General features: G+C 32.8%; 1 protein-coding gene and 1 non-coding gene across 3 annotated transcripts in view; both read right to left on the bottom strand.

Annotated features, from left to right (window-relative positions):
• Positions 1-18,651, bottom strand: part of LOC108969691 (pleckstrin homology domain-containing family G member 4B) — a 45,988-nt gene that overhangs the window by 9,082 nt on the left and 18,255 nt on the right. The window lies entirely within an intron of this gene.
• Positions 6,387-6,459, bottom strand: Trnav-uac. The gene has a single exon. It is a non-coding gene; the product is annotated as a tRNA-Val (tRNA).

Genomic DNA, 18,651 nt, shown 5'->3' with positions numbered 1-18,651 from the left:
AACGCATCGTAAAATCATAAAATTATAAATTCGTACACTTAAAACAAAAAAAAAAAAATTGTTATTGTATCACGTACAAAACTATATCATTTGTCATTACAACACTCTTAAAAATGATGAGCCAGTAGAACTTGTGCGCATATGGGCAGAGGCAACATCAATATTCAATTGAAATGACAGACATCTGTGATCGTAAGTTGAGCAGTTTAAGTTGCCATAAGCTAGTGGAAAACATTACAGTTATTGTGCCGAAATTACCCGACTTACCTTGAACAATACTGAAAATTGAGAGCTTCAAATAATGCCAAAATATGAGTTAAAATCCTATAAAACATTTTACGATAAAATAAAATATTTTTGTAGCTTCAGTCGATTTGAGTTAGATTAAAATATTCCTGCAGGTATCGCATAAAGTTGTCGACTTCATCTACCACATTTAAAAATAGAAAAGAAAGAAGCCTGTTGGAAGTTTTAAAGCATGGTATATCCGTAATGAAAACATTCATAAAGATCTTGATATTCTTATGGTAAAGAAGGAGATAGAGGACAGCAGAATCAGATACATTTCTAAACTTTGAAAACATCCAAACCCATTGGCTAATGCCTTGGCAAAATCCTGCAACCAAACACGTTTAAAAGGAAGTGATCTTCCAGCCTACTAGTGAGCGACGTGCTACCAAAAAAGTTCAACCACATTCTTGAACTTATTTAGTTTTAAATAGAATACTTATTGTTAGATTTTACTACGCAAATCGAATAAATAAAGAAATGTTGGAAAATAAAGTTTGGTTTGTGATTTCATAATGAACAGACTTACTTCGCACCGATGTTCGCAAAACGAGCAAGTTTATTACTTAATCACGCGACGAACCGTTGAATATTTGATTTTCATACTCGCCCAGCAGAAGCGGTACTTACACCAATCATGGGTCGGTTTCAAACCAAGTTTACTCTAGGGAATATATAGTGCTCACCAAACTCACTGCTGCTGCGGTGGGGGAAAGTATCGAATAATACACGAACACGTCCACCCGCCATTGTGCGCACCAATTGGAGCTGAGGTCATCGCCTTGCAATTTCTGAAAGAAGTGGCTGAAAGTTTGTCGTCTCGGATGGCGGAAAAACCAGGTGTCTAAAAAACTTTCTGTACCATGTTTCTTAACCAATGCTACAAAAATTAACTGTAGTTTGCTTTCTCTCAATTAGTAACTTAATACAACAAGCATATAATTTCACAAATCAAATGACAGCATTGCCAGTTAAAAGAAAGTAGTTCAAAGGGTCAGTCGTTCCCCTATAGTAGTTACAGTCAAAGAAGTGTACATAACCTAACTATATAAACTATCACCCACCAAGGTGACAAATTGTGCGACAATCTACATTTTATTTATGAAAAAATTAATATCATTAAGGTAAAATAATGAATTTTATTAAGAAAAGCTGTCACAAAGGTGCATACATATTTTTTTTTGTAAATTTTTATGCAAACCTATATATGTACCTATATATATATGTATGTTTGCGAAGGTAAACAATATCATGTATGGGAACGGCGGTGCGCATAAATGCATATTCATTGCTTTAATGGAACCCAAACAAAGATAGTGGGAATTTTTTCGTGGGAATGGCAGGGATTGTTGCGTGATTGCAATCAGAAATGCAAGTGATATAGTTACTATATATACTTACTATATTTCCACTTTATTATTATTTTCATGTTTAATGATTTTTGAAATAATTACAAGGCATAATAAAGATATTAAAGTGAAATTTGGCACAAAGGATAGCATTAGGGAGGGGCATATTGGGACGAAATTTTTTTGGAAAAGTGGGCGTGGCCCCGCCCCCTTCTAAGTTTTTTGCAAATATCTCGTAAACAATTAAAGCTATAGTAACGAAACTTTCAGAAGTAATTTCTTGAAGGTACTATCTTAAAACGGAGGAAATCGGATTATAACCACGGCCACCTGCTATACAATTATTATGTTGAAATCTACTAAAAATGCTTTAATTTAGTAAGGAAAAACACAAGAAACACAAGGGGTTACATTCAAATTTAAAATGGGCGTGTCTCCGCCACTTATGGGTCTAAAACCATATCTCAGAAACTACTCGACCAAATTCAGCGAAATTCGGTTCGAACCATTTCCGTGGCATCTATGGTTCTAAATTGGGCAAAATATATTCACAACCACGCCTACTTTCCATACATCACAATTTTGAAGTCCATTTGATTCGTTCACGTTATAGTATAAAGCATTCCAGCTCTGAAGTATTCGACGCTGTACCCGCCGGGGGATGCAGAGGAAGAGGAAGACCTCCACTTCGTTGGAAGGACCAAGTGGAGAACGACCTGGCTTCACTTGTAGCATCTAATTGGCGCCACGTAGCGAAAAGAAGAAACGACTGGTGTGCCGTTGTTAACTCGACTATAATCGCGTAGGCGGTGACTACATCAATCAAGAAGAAGAATCCAAGTAGAGGTACTTTTTTCAACAGCCGATGTTATAGCACGTCACGCATGAGTCGTGTCAAGCTGTCATGTTATTTTTGTTCAGTATTGCTTGCCATTTCATCGTGGAAAGACTTACTCCTGGTTAACGTTTACAAATCGTTCAACTTTATTACGAGAAGTCACGTTCTGTGAAGAATGTATTTCGCGCGTTTCGGTCAACATAATCGGCCCATATCATCATCACCCATATTGATACAAAACATTCATTATTGGTTCGACCGAATAGACCACATTCAGCACGCGGTGAAGAAAATATAGCAGCCCTTGCTCAGAATGTACACGAAGACCGTAAAGATTCGATTCGGATCAGTTCGCTGTATGGAACGACGTCGCATATTTTACGCCGAGATCTTTAATACAAAGCATGCCACATACAGCTTATTCAAGAACTGAATCCGCTCGACCCAAGCGACCTACCACTGCCCTATGAGTTCTTGAAAAGTTCCAAGAAGATCCGCCGTTTCCGAGCCCAATTTTATCCAGCGATGTGGCCCATTTCTGACTCAATGGGTATGTAAGCAAGCAAAATTTCCGCATTTGGGACGAAGAGAAACCTGAAGAGATTCAACACCTGTATTTAATCCAGAAAAACAAGAGTTTGGTGTAGTTTGTAGGCCGGTGAAATCATCCGTCCGTATTTCAAAAATGATGTCGGTGAGAACGTAACGGTCAATGACGACCGTTATCGCGCCATGATAACTGACTATTTGATGCCTGAAATTGAAGCTCATGACGTCGCATCAATCAATGCATTTATTGAATGAATACTTCAGTGAGAAGATAATTGCACTTGTTTTTTAAGATAATCTTCAAAAATTAATGTTCTTTGGAATGATAATAAACATTCTCCATAAAATTTGTTTCTGCTTTTTTTTTTCAAGTTGGGAACCTCGAAATGGAGTCTCCGACTTTTTTTTTTTTTTGGTTTTTTTTTTTTTTGTTTTTTGTTGGTGTTAGACACTTCGTAGCAAAATATATTCTCCCAGTAGTAGTGTAAAAACAAACAACAAATTAAGGTTATGTAAATATCTAAGCCAAATTTATAAGATTTTCAATGCCCTAGTGCACGTAATTCCACAATTAAATGCGCATTAGATAGCATAATATCAATAATACACACACGTAATTGTATTTGTCAGGCATACGTCAATTTCCAGTAGATGCCTAGGAAAGTTCCGCAAATCTCTCTGGCGACCACTGCATATTTGCCTTTTATATTAGGCGTGAAACATGCGGCGGTGTGTAGGAGTATGCCTATGGCCTATATGTGTGCCAACTCATGTCACTAAGTCCCCTCAATCATTGTGCAAATACTCATAGATCATGCAACATTGCGTTGCAGCTTGGAGTTGCAAAGGCGGGCAAGAGATAATGAATGAGTGCGTTGCTCGTAGAAAATATGTGGAAGTAATGGAGTCGCAGTGGTTGTTTCTATGCAAATTACAGTTATGTTGGCCACACACAAACACGCATGTAAATTATGTTGATAAAATGTTAGAAAACGACCACACGACCAAACGACAATTGAGATAATGGATTTATAAATGTTCCTCCTACCATTTTTGTCGCAAACGCAGCCAAGCAGTGGATAAACTGAAAGACAGGGGTAGGCAGTTGCTTCATAATAGCAAAGGGAAATAGTAAACGGAAATAGACCCATTTGGAAATATTGTGAAGGTAGATGATGATTAGTTATTAAATTCCAGACATTTCATCACCAATTTTTTTCAATTCCCAGACAGATTTGCTTAACACTAAGACGTTCCTATCTTAATTATTTGGTCATGTGTCGACCGGAATATACACATTTTAAATCTGGAAAATTTTACTTAAATTTTCAACAAAATTTTGGAATACCACCAACATAGAACGAAATTATTAAAGTAATTATAAGGCGTATACCATAAGATTTTGATCTCTTTATGAGTTAAGGAAAAGAGAGAACAGGCAACATGCTGAAGATATCAACACCAAGCTTCTCAACAAATTGATTGATTCTACCTTTTGAATTTTATAAGAAGCGATATGTTTAATATCTTTAGGATATAAAGTTTCCTGAGCTTCTCGAAGCTATAGAAATGGTATTATAAAACTATGCAGTTTAAAAATAAAGATAACATTATTCGAATTCTAATATTTTGAAATTTATTGCACGATACGTATTTAATATGTATTTAGGTAGGCAGGTAGGTATGTAGAGTGACCGTCTCACGACGCCCTCCTCCCCTCAACACCCCCTCAAGAAACCCTATAGCCAATAGTTGTGAATCTTTTCCCAAAGAGGCTGCCACATCCGCATAGAAGATTCTTGATATTCTCTCCTTCCTTTACAATACTCGTTAAAAGGCTTTTATAGTCTACTGTCATGGTTGCGCATTAGACAGTGAACTGCCATTATTTTTGACGAAACCTTAAAAGACTTTTGCGGTTCCAAGGCCGCGTGAATTCCGTATATATAGCTAAATATGTTCCTTGTTGTAAGCACATGTTATGTCAGGACAAGAAGGGTTTCTTTAATGGCTATGATTTCCGCTTGGAAGACTATACAACGGACTGGTAAACTGAAAATGATTTTGGTACCTAGTTTTGCAGAGAAGACACCCCCCATTCGTTAATCTAGTTTAGAATCCTTGGTATTGGTGCTTGTCCTTTCCCCCTTATCTCTATATTTAGCCTTTAATTTAAATTTTCTATATCTATTATATCACAAAAGATCCCTTAACTTAAACTTAGTGTCAAATTGATTACATTTCTCCAACTTCCCTGAACTCTTTTTTCGCTGAATATATTCGTCAGAATTTATAATATTACAAAGTCCTTTATTTTACTTTCAGGTTCTCTTTGAGTTTGTACTCTGCCTATGCATCCACTAAGGTTACAGCCTAAGCTTCTAACATTTAGCTGTCGGCGGTACGTCGACAATTACCAGCTGGGTAGATATTTGTGTTTGCTTCCATTTGAATTGCGAGTTAACTCACACTTCGTGAATAAAGGCGTTTACTTGTTTGCCGGCTTGTTATGGGCAGTCGTTTATGGTATTTAAATCGAAAAACAAATATTTGATGCTGCCTGCCAGTCGCAAAATGAATGACTTTATTAAAATTATAAGTAATATTTGCAGGCAATGCAGTAGGTAACTTTGAATGCAATGCAACAGATGAACGCAACGAGGCAGACAGTTAAATATATAGTTCCCATATTCCCTTGAAGCATACCTTATCGACAATAAAGGAAAGGAAGGGATTAATGCTTTGCAATATAAATATATGGGTGCTTTATAAGTTATACACAGTTATACAAAGAAAACATAATACTACAAGCCTGTAAATTATATTTTAAAGCTACAAACGATACTACCTGACTTTTACCCACTCTGGATCTCTCCAGTCAAAGAGATTTGCAAAGAAAAATATGATCCAAAGATTACGTGCCTATACTCAATTTATAAATCATGTAAATAATCTTGGTAAAAAGCAGCAAATTTAAGATTTTCTAAATCCAAAACTTTATGAAGTTATGGGAGTTTCCGCTGAAGATTAAACCCAAGCATTTTCCCCAGTTTGAAAGGTTAAAAGGCTGTAATATGCTTAACTCTGAACAGCATATCGTCCCACCAATCATCTTTTTTGTTTATTCTGAACTTTGATTCCTAATTGAAAAGGGAGCTCATGTAGTCGATTATAAGAGACAAGCTTTTAATTTCTAGAACAATGTGATATAATATTATTTGTTCTAAAATATTTCAGGCATTAAATTAATTAATCATTAATTGTACGAATTTAATAATTTGTTGATCAATTAAAAAAAATTTTTTTTGAATGAATTTCTAAATTTAATAACGGTTGTAATTTCAGTAAAAATAGAACTCAACTGGTTCCATCCAGGATCGAACTGGAGACCTTCTGCGTGTAAAGCAGACGTGATAACCGCTACACTATGGAACCATGCGGTTATTAGTTGCCAAAGTGTTGTTTTGCTTTAAACACTTTAAATGATAGAATGTGTAAGCAAATGAGTGTTAAGAAAATTAATTAGAAATTATTTAGGAAGTATTTCACTCAAACTGAACTCGTTTAATTTTATTCTATTTTATTGGTATTTTTATTTTATTTTAGTACTACTAATTTATTTGTTTTATTTTCACCTGTGTTAATTTATATGTTATTTATTTACTGTTTTGCATTTTACTTGATGTAATTTAATTTAATTTGATTTTTTATGCAACTGATTTTTTTTTAAATTTTTTTATTCTAGTTTTTATGTTTTTGGTTTTGGTAAAATATATTTACTATTATTTATTTCGTTTAAAACTTTCGTAATTCAAAAGAGAATATACACTATCATCGCTGTTGAGTCTAAACTCCGTTATACCAAATAGATAGTTTTTTTTTCCTTTTCTCAATAATATACGATGTCGATTGGCCTCATTACCGCCAAATAGTAGCTTTAAGTACTGAAGAATTAGCTAACCTCGGAGCTGTATGTCAGTAGACTAGTATATCCATGATGGTTATCTAGTACAACATATTTAAAATTTTTATTATTTGATAGTTAGGGACTTCAAAGGTCTTTACAGTGTTTAAATAGAAGGTTAATGCTGCTGGAAATTTATGGAGTGGGGTCTTTTTTTGGGTTTTTTGCAAAGTTTACAGTAATAATGTACGTAAGTTTGATACTATCAGAATGTATAGAGTTCCACAAATATAAAGCCTACTGACTTAATAAATTTGATATTTTGACTTGAGATTTTTGATTGAAAGTAAGGATCTTTTCGATTTTATACAAATAGAAGGAGAACTAATAAATAGTTTAAATAAAAAAATACAGTGTGTTTGAGACATAAGAAACAAAAGTTACTTTTCACTTACACATTGCCATATAAGTTTTTTCTATTGGACTTAAAAACTCAGGCTCCGTCGCTACTCTTTCTTTTCCCGACCTCAGATCGTCCATCAAATGATGTACCTTAATCTTTAGAAATGTATATGTAAATTAAAACAGTTTTTACTTTTAACATAATTGAAATATAAGTTATCCTATCTTTTAAGTTGGATCAAAATAGCCAAAGTGTGATCAATTTTATTAAAATCATTTCAGCGGTTTGGAAGTTTACTTCGGACAAAACGTGACACGTAATTTTTTTATATGTATTACCTGTGTGTGTTATCGAGAGAAACAAATTGTGCTAATATAATGAGATAAGCGTTTATGTGCAGCAGCTGTACTGTAATTATCAAAAAATACCGTTATTATCTGTATGCAATTATTCTCAATTAAAGTTGGCGCTCCCCAATTATTAGGCACCCTAGCACACAGATTTCAAGTTGCTAGTTTCGCGATAGTAAAGACAGCGCAAGCACTATAGTATATACAATAGATTTTTTATTACATATAATATATAGACAATTTTCCTTCATAGACTCAAATTGCAATTTTTTCACCACAAAGTTTCAATTAAGCTTTGTGACAAATGCATATAACTATATTGTACATATATAGTTGAAGCTACATATATGTACGAAACAACACAAAATGTAACTATAATTAATTGATGGCACAGATAAAATGCAAAATTATTTACATTTGTATATACTAACACATACATTAATATTAGGATGTACTATATATCGGATAGCAAGAAAAAAAAATCGCAAAGACCGATAAAATTCAGACAGAATCGAGACTTTTATACATCAGCTTTTTTAAAGAAAACATTTTATATTCGACTTTTTCACAATTATTTCTTTTGAGAGTACCGGTTCTTAGTAATTAAGATACCCGGAATTAACTTTTTTTGATGTAGCACGCTATTAGAAAAGAACCCTGAAACATTATTGGTAGATAAATTGCTACATATAGACATCAATTTTTCTTACGTGGAATGTAGGGTATATACTCTTACAATTAAGTATATTCAGTTCGTCAGTGAAAATTATAACCTATGTCATATAAGTGCTTTAAGTTTCCTGTAAATTATTTTCGATATTCCGTCCATAAGAGTCCATCTCAAATTTTATGCTGGTAGCGTACTTAATCTAATTGCAGATCTCTTGCTGGATTGAATAAAGATTATAAAGGTTTGCTACCAGCTGGAAATGATCTCTCAATCATTACGGAATTAAAGTGAAAGCACGAAAATCTTCGAATTTGCGTTGGTTTGATTGGACTGAAATGAAAAACTAAGGCACAGTGATCATGTGTGACCGTCCTCATGTAAAACCAGGCTTGAAACTCATCAGCCATAACCTCATATTTCAGACACAGTATGTATATTGGTCAGAAAACATAATTTTATGTATCAATTATCTCTCTGAACAAGTGTCCAGGAGCTACGAATGCATGCAAGTCGCCTCAACAGTAAAAGGCCATTGTTTCAATGAAAAAAATATATAAATTTTTGTTACGTTGCCTCACGTACTTTCTTATATTTAGGCCTTAAATAGCTCCTTTCGCGCTATAAAAAGTGGATAGAACATATTTCACATTTTCAGAACACTGCTCTTTTCATAACTTATTCGAAAACCTATTTAATATTGTTTATTAAAATCACTATAGTTTTATAGCGAACGATTTTATTTTTCAAAGTTATCATGTAATTTATAAGATAGCATCTGGATATGCTTTCTGATGGAATAGTACAGTTAGGTGATTGGTCTGATCTGGCTTTTAAGATAAGTCTAGTCATATACGTTGCGTTGTTGAAATCATGACAACATCAAATTTCATAAGGTTACTGATACGTACAACTAAACTTCAGAATCTGACTCAGCGGTTTTCGTTATGTTTTTACTAAAAGAAAACTTATGACCAAAGACACATTTACCCATATGTACATTGATGTGGATAATTTCAAATACACTAGGTAGGTAGGTTGGAGTGCAACCCTGTTGTCTATCGGTCTAAATTAGCACTCGATGTGCCATTTTGATACACTATTCGTAGAACGTCCTGTATCTGCTATTACGTTTCACCTTCTCTCTCAAACCATTTTGTTGGTCATAATTGTTTTGTTATGATGCATTTTGTAATGTTTTTCCACCTGTTATTTGCAACTTGTTGAAATAGTCTATTGATCTCTCTTTTGATCGATCCTAGCGGACTTGGTGTTAGCTCCGCCTCGGGCTCGTTGAGGAAAGCTCCTGCTTTTGCCAAAATGTTTCTATGACCGGGAACCCAAATCAAGTCTAATTGGAGCTTGTCTTTAATTGAGCTTAGTGCTTTCTTGCAGTTGTGAACTATACTGGAATTTGTCATGAGTGAATACAAGGCCATGAGCGCTGCCTGGCTATCTGTAAATATAGTTGCTTTATGTATATTCTGGTTTTCTAATAGAACTTCGCAGGCTTTTTCAAATACCCTAATTTTGCAACAATTATTTTATCGCGGAAAAAGTCAATAATATTTATGACATCAAGTAAAGCTAGTATATTAATTAAGTAACAAGATTGTATGCACTCATATATACATATGCGCTTATACAGGGTGACTATTTACCATTTAATTTTCTTTATTAACTTTTTAGTACTTCCATAAAGTTCTCAAGTGGTCTGTTTGTATTGATTACGAAATGTAAAAATTTCACAGCGAAGATTGACATAAATTAACGCCTAAATTTATATAGTAATTTAAGCCGTGCCTACCTCATCATGACGTCACAAAGAATTGCATTCTTCTGTCAACTGGTCTTAAAGCAGTATAAAGAGAAAATACAGCATATTTTACAGTACTACTGGGACAAAGGCAAAAATGCATCTCAAATTTGTGCAGTTTATGGACCCGATACAGTTTCCATTTCCGCCGCACAACGATGCTTTCAACGTTTTCGTTCTGGTGTAGAGGTGGTCGAAGATGCGCCACGCTCCGGAAGGCCTGTCGTCGAAAATTGCGTTAAAATCGCTGAATTGGTCGAAAGAGCTAGGCATGAGTAATCAAACAAAATTTTATGAACAATTGAAGACTTTTTTGCCAACCTAATATATAATTCTGATCTAGATGAAGAAAAATCAAAGCGAGCTTAAAATATTCGGAAATATAATCCGACTTTTTTGGAATGAGGAGCAGGTACATATAAAAATTTATGGGGAATCCTCTAGAGGTAGCTGGAGTTACATAAGTTAAAAACTATTTTAATATTTATAGAATGGTAGCTTGTATTATATAAGAAATACGACAAGAGGTTCACTACCAGCACTGACAGGGCCATTACTGATGATAGAAGAAGACATTTTCTATAAATTTAGTCCAACAGGGTTGGCACTTCACCGTGTTTTAGTCACCCAGAATTATTAACAAAAAAAAAAACAAAGTTGTCATTGAACCACCCTATATATTAATAAGTGGCTATATTATTACTATAACCCATAGATCAATAATCACGCCGTTATCTCTTTATAAAGCTTCCAAATAATATTAAATTGACAAAAGTTCAACTGAGCCACCCTATCCAAAGTACATTGATGTGTGCGTATATTATACTCCGATACATATTATATATAGATGCGTATGTATCTACTATAATCAATCTTTTTTCGTGAATTCGTTAAGTCATCCCTCTCAACGAAATATTCCCACTTTAAATTGCTGATATTTACTCAGTTTCTTGCTTATATTAGTTTATTACTTAAAATTCTGTTTTATTGTTTGTTTTTGTTTTTATTTATTTCACAACACGACAGCTTTGCATGCCAAGCGCTGAGCGGCCAGCAAACCGTTCAGCTATAAAATTACGGTGACGTCATCTCTTCGAAAGCATTTTTTTGACTACAACAACTTCAACAGTACAACAAAAAGCCTGTCTGTTTGTTATTATCTTTTTGTTTTATTGCATGTCACTTCGTTTTGCGTTGTTTCGTTTTTGTATTTGTTGTTGTTTTTTTCGTTAAGCAAGCGTAGCGTGTCGGTTATTTTTGAGCGTCTATTGACATTCCTCAAGTACAAACGCAAATATACAGGTAAGCGCATTTTAAAACGGCTATCGATAATAGGCATACACACAAGTATACATACATATGTACTACATGAGTTCAAAGCAAGTTTGTAGGTGTGTTTTACACATTTTTCGACGGCGTTATTTATATTTTCGATTGAAAGTGACTTTAATAGCACTCGTGAATATTTCTGCTAACGCCACTGAGACCTCGCAAAGCTTGCAAAAATGCCTGCAAGCTGAATATTTAATGAGCAATTGGGTGTACGTACAATTTATTAGAAACGTTACAATTCCAAAACACGAATGTGCACACCCTGTCATTAAAACTTGACTATGTCTAGAGAGCGATTGAAAAATATTTCGATTGACCGATTTGTCTCTTAAACGAGAAAAAACGTTAACTTAGGTTGCAATGAAGCTATAACACGCTTCGCCAATATAAGACATTCCATACAAGCACATAATTTTATATTATATTATAGTAACCCGATATGAAGCATTTTTTTTCCAAATTGGTAGCTTTGACTTAAACAATGATCCATGCCAAATACATTGAATATATTTCAAATAAAAAAGTTTTCCGTACAAGCAAGTTTGCCATGAAGTTTGTAAACCCCAGAAGAAAACGACGAAGACCATATATAGTATACATATAACTGATTAGCTAAGCCGATATAGCCTATCTGTCTGTCTGTATATTCGCGAAGTTATTGAGATATGGGTCTGAAATTTTTGTTCACGAAATTTTACATTCAGCCTCCAATGAAATTGTTCAGATCGGATCATCATAGCATATAACTGTCATACAAACTTGCCCATCAAAATCAAGTTTTTGTAAGGAATCTTTTACCGCTTCGGTGCAAACAAAGTTAATGCGTTTTATTTTTTATTTATTTTTAACTGTTGCCTACCATTATCTTGCGAATAGCATAACAAATGCAGTTCAGTTGCCAAATGTTAATTTTATTTAAGAATACGGATTAATTTTTTTCTTTAACACCAATTAGCCAAGGGATCTGCCAAAAAAAAAAGCCGCTCATTAGTAACGTTGGTCACTATAAATGGATTTTCAGCACCTAATATGAAATTTCAAGATTTCTTTTATGAATTATCAAGCTTTTTGAAATCATCAAATCTATTCATTTAAGTCAGCGCAGATATTTAATAAGATAAATTTAGGTAAAATAAGCTTTAAAGCAAAATAAACATAAATTATGAATTCCAAAATTTTTTTAATATATGCTTTTCGAAAATTCGTTTTTATTTAATTAAAAAGAGTGAACAAATTTTGAAATGTTTTTCTATTTTAGAAGATTATTATTTATTTTGTAAAATTCAAAACAAAAGATGAAAACTTAAAAAAAATTGAAAACAATTATTTTCAAAAACATCTAAAATATTTACAAAATATTTTGACTTTAATGACTTTAAATAAAACCGAATATTTTCTTAATTCATTAAAACAATGCATATTTTCTTTATATTATATACATATGTATAATATAGAGATACGTTTCATTCGCTATTGCTAGCTTATTATCAGCTCTGACTTGTTTGCTGATTTATTATTTTATTTGACTTTGCAATTTCCAGCGTTATTTGTGAATACATTATGTATTTTCTTATTTCGATTTTTGTCTAGAGCGTATGCTGATTTGTGGCTAAATATAAATATGAGTAAAATTTAATATTTGATGCGACAATCGCCAGAGGAAACTATGGTGACAATTATTGCAAAATGCATCAGCAATCTTTATATAAGCTATTAATTACTTAAATCCAGTGCTTTGAAAACATGTTTATACATGGGTATTTCAGAAATTAGAACGTATTTTATGTTTTTAGCTGCAAATAGTAACATGCTCGATTCGCCGCTTCTTTACTCGCTATACCAGAGCCTTCTTGAAAGAAATTTGCAAGAGAGTTATGTTTAACACACTAAAGTAGTATAATTGCACTTGGACGTTTCTGTGTAATTATACCAGTTACTTTCATTTATATCAGTTCAATTTTCGTTAAAATACCCAACAAGCTTTGGCTAATCGTAGTCACTTTTCAAAAATGCAGCATTATAATTATTTTCCCAACAGTATGTAACCGAATCGCCGTTAATGACGATATTCTATTTGCCACTTGTCAAAAATTCATACGAACACTTAACAGTAAAGTTAAGCAGTTGAGTTCAATAAAGAAAATTGAAAGCATAACTCATTAAACACCACATTTTATATATTCCCCTTTTACATATTTAATTATAGCAGTTTCTTCAATTTATGTTAGTTGCTAGTTCGATACTAACGTATAAAATTTGGTAAATAAATGTCAGCTAGTATAATAATTAAAATTCAATATTTGGTTGAATACCTATTTTTTTGTCCAAAAAATATTCACAGTCGTGTTTATTCAAGAAATATTTATAACAATTTTGAATAGAAAATTGAATTTGTATTTTCTTTGTATATTTCTGGTTTGAAATTCCATACCGCTATTTACTTTAACAAGCTTCACAATATCCAATTCCGCTGAGTCTCTCAATAGTTCAGTGGCACTTGAACCCACGCAAAAATTACCTTTCAACAAATCAACTCCGTGCCTTAATGGATATTTAAACGTGTTGAAATAAATTAAATGCCAAAAATGTTGACTTAGCAAATTTTTTATTGGTGCCGTCTTAAATTACCAATATACAGGGGACGCAGGGTTAATTTTATTTACCGATAGATTTTACGATGCATAATAATATTGCTGAGTCTATTTCGTTGTACGAGGATGTCATACGTAGGTATATTCTTTCTAAAAGCATTTTAACCAATAACAGCTGTTGAAATCAGAAAAAAGAGATTACTATGGACAATGCCAACTTTGGTATAGTTTTCGACAATACTGATAGCGCTGAGTATGGATGCAAACACATAGAGCGCAAACAGCGAATTCCGCAAAACCATGATCCGAGTCAACTGATACGACCTATCTTATGGGAGCGCAATGTAAATGAGCAGCCAACACCGCTTTTACCGCCCGCTTTACCCTAGGAACCGTAGATTTCCACGGTACTTGAATTTTTGCCGTAGAAACGTGTCAACTGATTGCTCTCTCACAACGCAGGGTTGCCAGTCTCGATGTACTGTAGTAAATATAAAAATGGTCTTCAATATGTTTGAAATTTTCTTAAACTAACTCAAAAACAGAGTCGAATGCTATTAATTATAAATATATAAACTCTTTTTAATAGTTTGTTTTCAATTTCAATATTTTATATTATGAAAAATTGTAATTTAAACTTAGATGTGTACAAAACTATATATCCGTATTGAGTAATGGCAACATTGTTCAAATGAAAACAAGGAAAGGTGGCTGATTTCTATGGACTCAACTTTTGACACATTTTGCATTCTACGGACGGCAACTGAGGGAGGGAGGAGCGTGTTTCGCTGATCAAGCTAATACTCCTAAGAACCTGTGCATCTTATTTTACGATGGATTCGAAGTTGAATGACAAAGTTGAAGATGATAATTTATCTCATAACGTTTCTACCTATTCCATTTCGGACTACACCCGTGTCCCTATGAAGAGACATTCAGTAAGCTGTGATGTTACTATTTGTGCGGGACATCTATCAGTATCCCTAGTGTGGAGCTTTTTATACATATTCTCGCTGTTAGATTGGAATTGAATCGCATCACCAAATAATGATGTTTAACGCGATCAAAACTGTTATAAGCTTGTATTGAACAGAAATTACGAAAGCCGACAAAGTCAGTCAAAAAAGTTGGCTAACGGCTTGTAAATATTTCGCAGTTTTCGCAGTAGAATTGGCAAAGATAGTTCGCTTTTACCTCCATTACCTTAATACGATTAATTTGTTCTTGTATGACCATGTGCCGGCAAGCAATAGTCACGCGAACTTCTGAATATGAAGAAACTTGACGATGAACAAAGTGAGTACGGCTCACGGTCGAGTAGTTTTGCATTTATCTGCAAGAAAAGCTTCCCAAATAATAAAGAATTCAATAGACTGCCTAATTTAGAGAGTTAGTTGACGATGCTTAACCGAATAAAAATCTGAAACCCTATCTTCTAGAATAAGTATTTTAACCTAATCTAACCAAACATAAGTTAACATAACTTAACCTAACCTAAACCTAATTTTAGATTTCAAGTCTTCCTCATTTAATCTAAAAAGTAATAAAAAATTGTATAACTGCCCATGGAATTTATTTAAATATGTATATCTTACACGCTAACCGCTTTTAGCGTCTAGAATATTATTCTGTGGATTCTCCATTGTTGACATGCTCGATTAATAAGTTGACGTTGATCTCAATCGAGCTTTTATCACTTTGTGAACAACGCACAATTGTTGTACAATCTGTGCTAGACATCTACTTATCGTCTATATGTATAATATACAATTACATATGCAAATATTTAGCTGCACTCACACATACACATATACTCGCATATGTAACTATGCGGTTGCGAATATTTGCTGTATTTTAAGTCGACTACACTTGTGACATATACAAAGTTACAATTGATGGAATTTGTTAGACCGCAAATAGAAAAAAAAAAAAAAAAAAACAATGTGTGTATAAAAAACGTGATCGATTAGATAACTATGCCACAATCAAGCTGTTAATTGAAATTGCTCGTTACCGAGTGAAGATTTAATGTAATTTAATACGGAAAACGATAAGAAGGAATTTCTTGAAAACAAAAAACATAAAAAATATAAACAAATAATTGTACTTGCGTTAGAAAAAAAGTACTCAAAAAGAAAAACTTACAACACCAATAACATTTTGCTACTGTCTTCGATTTTTACTTGTTAACAATTCCTATACTCAATTATCCGGCTGGTCTAGAGTTATTGAATACTCAATAGCATGCAAACGATTTTCAAGCACGGTCCTCTCATAAATTACGCTTGCTTCAAAAATCATTATTCACTTGACCAAGAACTGTCTAACTTAAGCGGCCTTTGAGATAACGCACATAAAGCTTCGCTGAAATTTATTTATCGTCAAGTAAAATAAATAAACAATTAATTATATATGAATAAAAGTAAACCGCGATATTGAATTTTTAAGACTGTAGGGGCTATTGTATTGGCAGACAACCGTGAGACTGCCGAAAACGTTATTTGTGTGTATGTATGTTTAAGATGCAATGTGTGATTGCCCATAGTTAGTGCAGAAATAATTTTTTATTAAATTTCGAGGCGTTAAGCATATACATACTTAACTTTTCTTCTATTATTACATACATGTTTTTTACTATAATTTTGTTATATTTCAGTTAAATTTTTTTATAATGTTTTATATTGGGAATTTATTGTTGCTACAGAGTGTTATAATGTGCCATAAATAAGGACTAAATTAAGATATAAAATTGTAACTTAGTATTGGGGATTACAGCAGCAAAAGGCACTTGGGTATTTTTTTTAAAAAGTCTTATAAAAATTTCTACCGAATTTCCATATTATGGATCTGTTAAGAACTACTGAAAGCGGGGTAAATCAATAACGAAATACACCCGTGGCATTAAATTTTACCACCAAGATGATATAAGAGAGCTTTTTGGTGAAATCCCATATCTCGGAACCCGATCAACCGATTTTCACAAATTTTAGTATGCCGCCTTCTTTTTACATTTTTATGGACATTTTAAATAGACGAAAACCGACAACAACCATCCACTTGTTTCGTTCAGTTTCTAGTACACAAATCAAGAATCAAAAAGAATATAACGGGAGAAAATGCACGAATAATGTCGTGATAATACTTATGAAATTAACAATTTAATTTAACTTACTTAATTATAACACATTTGATTTAATTTTTCTTAATTTTCCAATTAATTTTTTTTTTTGAAATTTACTTCAATTTAATTTATTTTTAGTTATTTCATTTCATTTTTATCCATAATATAATTTTTTTTAATGTTTTTTTAATTTTATTTTACTAAGTTTTTGTTATTGAGAGCCAACTATACTTAAAATATGCTTTCTCTTGTCTCCTTTCGTCAAAAGAAAATTATTAGCCACTTAGTTAATATATTACATATATTTCGAATATCAAAAGTTCTTCGAAAAATTAATTACCACTTCATCAAAACTTTTACCGCACACCCCTATTCTGGTTCTGTATTTTTCAATTTTCATCAAAGCAACGACAGCACGCCTTAAAAGCTGATTTATTTCTTTGGATTATATTATATTTGTTGATAGTTACAAACAATATGTAAATGACAATACGAAAATTAGGGTGGTTCTCAAATGTAATAGCAAATTTTTATAACTGAATAATTTAATTTTAATATTTTTAGTTTCCCTAAGTACAGTTGAATTTTTATACAAGAAAGCAATTTGAGAACACATTTGCAGTCGGCCCTTTTAATCAAGGTTTAACTTGTTGAGAAGGTGACGTTGTTAAAAATAATAGTATATTTTATTGTCTTAGCAGCACCCTAATGTTATTATATGAGTACTTACAAATATAGTTGGGTCTTGTACGCCCCATTAGCTGGCGCTTTTGACAGTTTTAATTATACTCATGACGCATTTTCAATTTTGGCGCGCATTTCCAACACTTTTCTTGAAAGTGTTATGAAAATGTATTTACGTATTACATATGTATTAAGAAATGTGTATACAGGCGATCTTTGGGTCGAAGCAATAGAAAAGTATTCCATAACAGACTATATATTATATTTTTCAAAAATAACTAATTATGTTAAAGAATTTCGAGTAGTCATAAAAATATTTGAATTCGATACGGTAAATTTTTGAATTATAGTAGGCAACTGATTTTGAAGTCATAACATAAAATATTTGGAACAAAAACATTTCGAAAATATTAAGTTGGTATCAAAATCGAGTTTCTTTATATTCCTATGTACATATGTATATGAAAAATTAATTTACTATTGGGTAGTGTACTTTAAAACGAATGCGATATTTGCATTATGTCCAAATCAATGACATTAATTTGACACTTTTTGATGACATTTGTTTCCAATATGTCGAATAAATAATTCGAACTTCCAATTTCCAATGATTGACAAGCAGAATTGTACTTTCTGCAAAACTTTGCCAGATTGGGTCTTGGAATGTATAGGGTGATTTTTTTGAGGTTAGGATTTTCATGCATTAGTATTTGACAGATCACGTGGGATATCAGACATGGTGTCAAAGAGAAAGATGCT

This window comes from Bactrocera latifrons, unplaced genomic scaffold, assembly GCF_001853355.1.
Source record: "Bactrocera latifrons isolate USDA-ARS-PBARC rearing strain unplaced genomic scaffold, ASM185335v1 scaffold_261, whole genome shotgun sequence".
In the NCBI taxonomy this organism is placed as follows: domain Eukaryota; kingdom Metazoa; phylum Arthropoda; class Insecta; order Diptera; family Tephritidae; genus Bactrocera; species Bactrocera latifrons.
The sequence above is the reverse complement of the archived record's forward strand: the minus strand, read 5'-3'. Positions and strand labels throughout refer to the sequence as shown.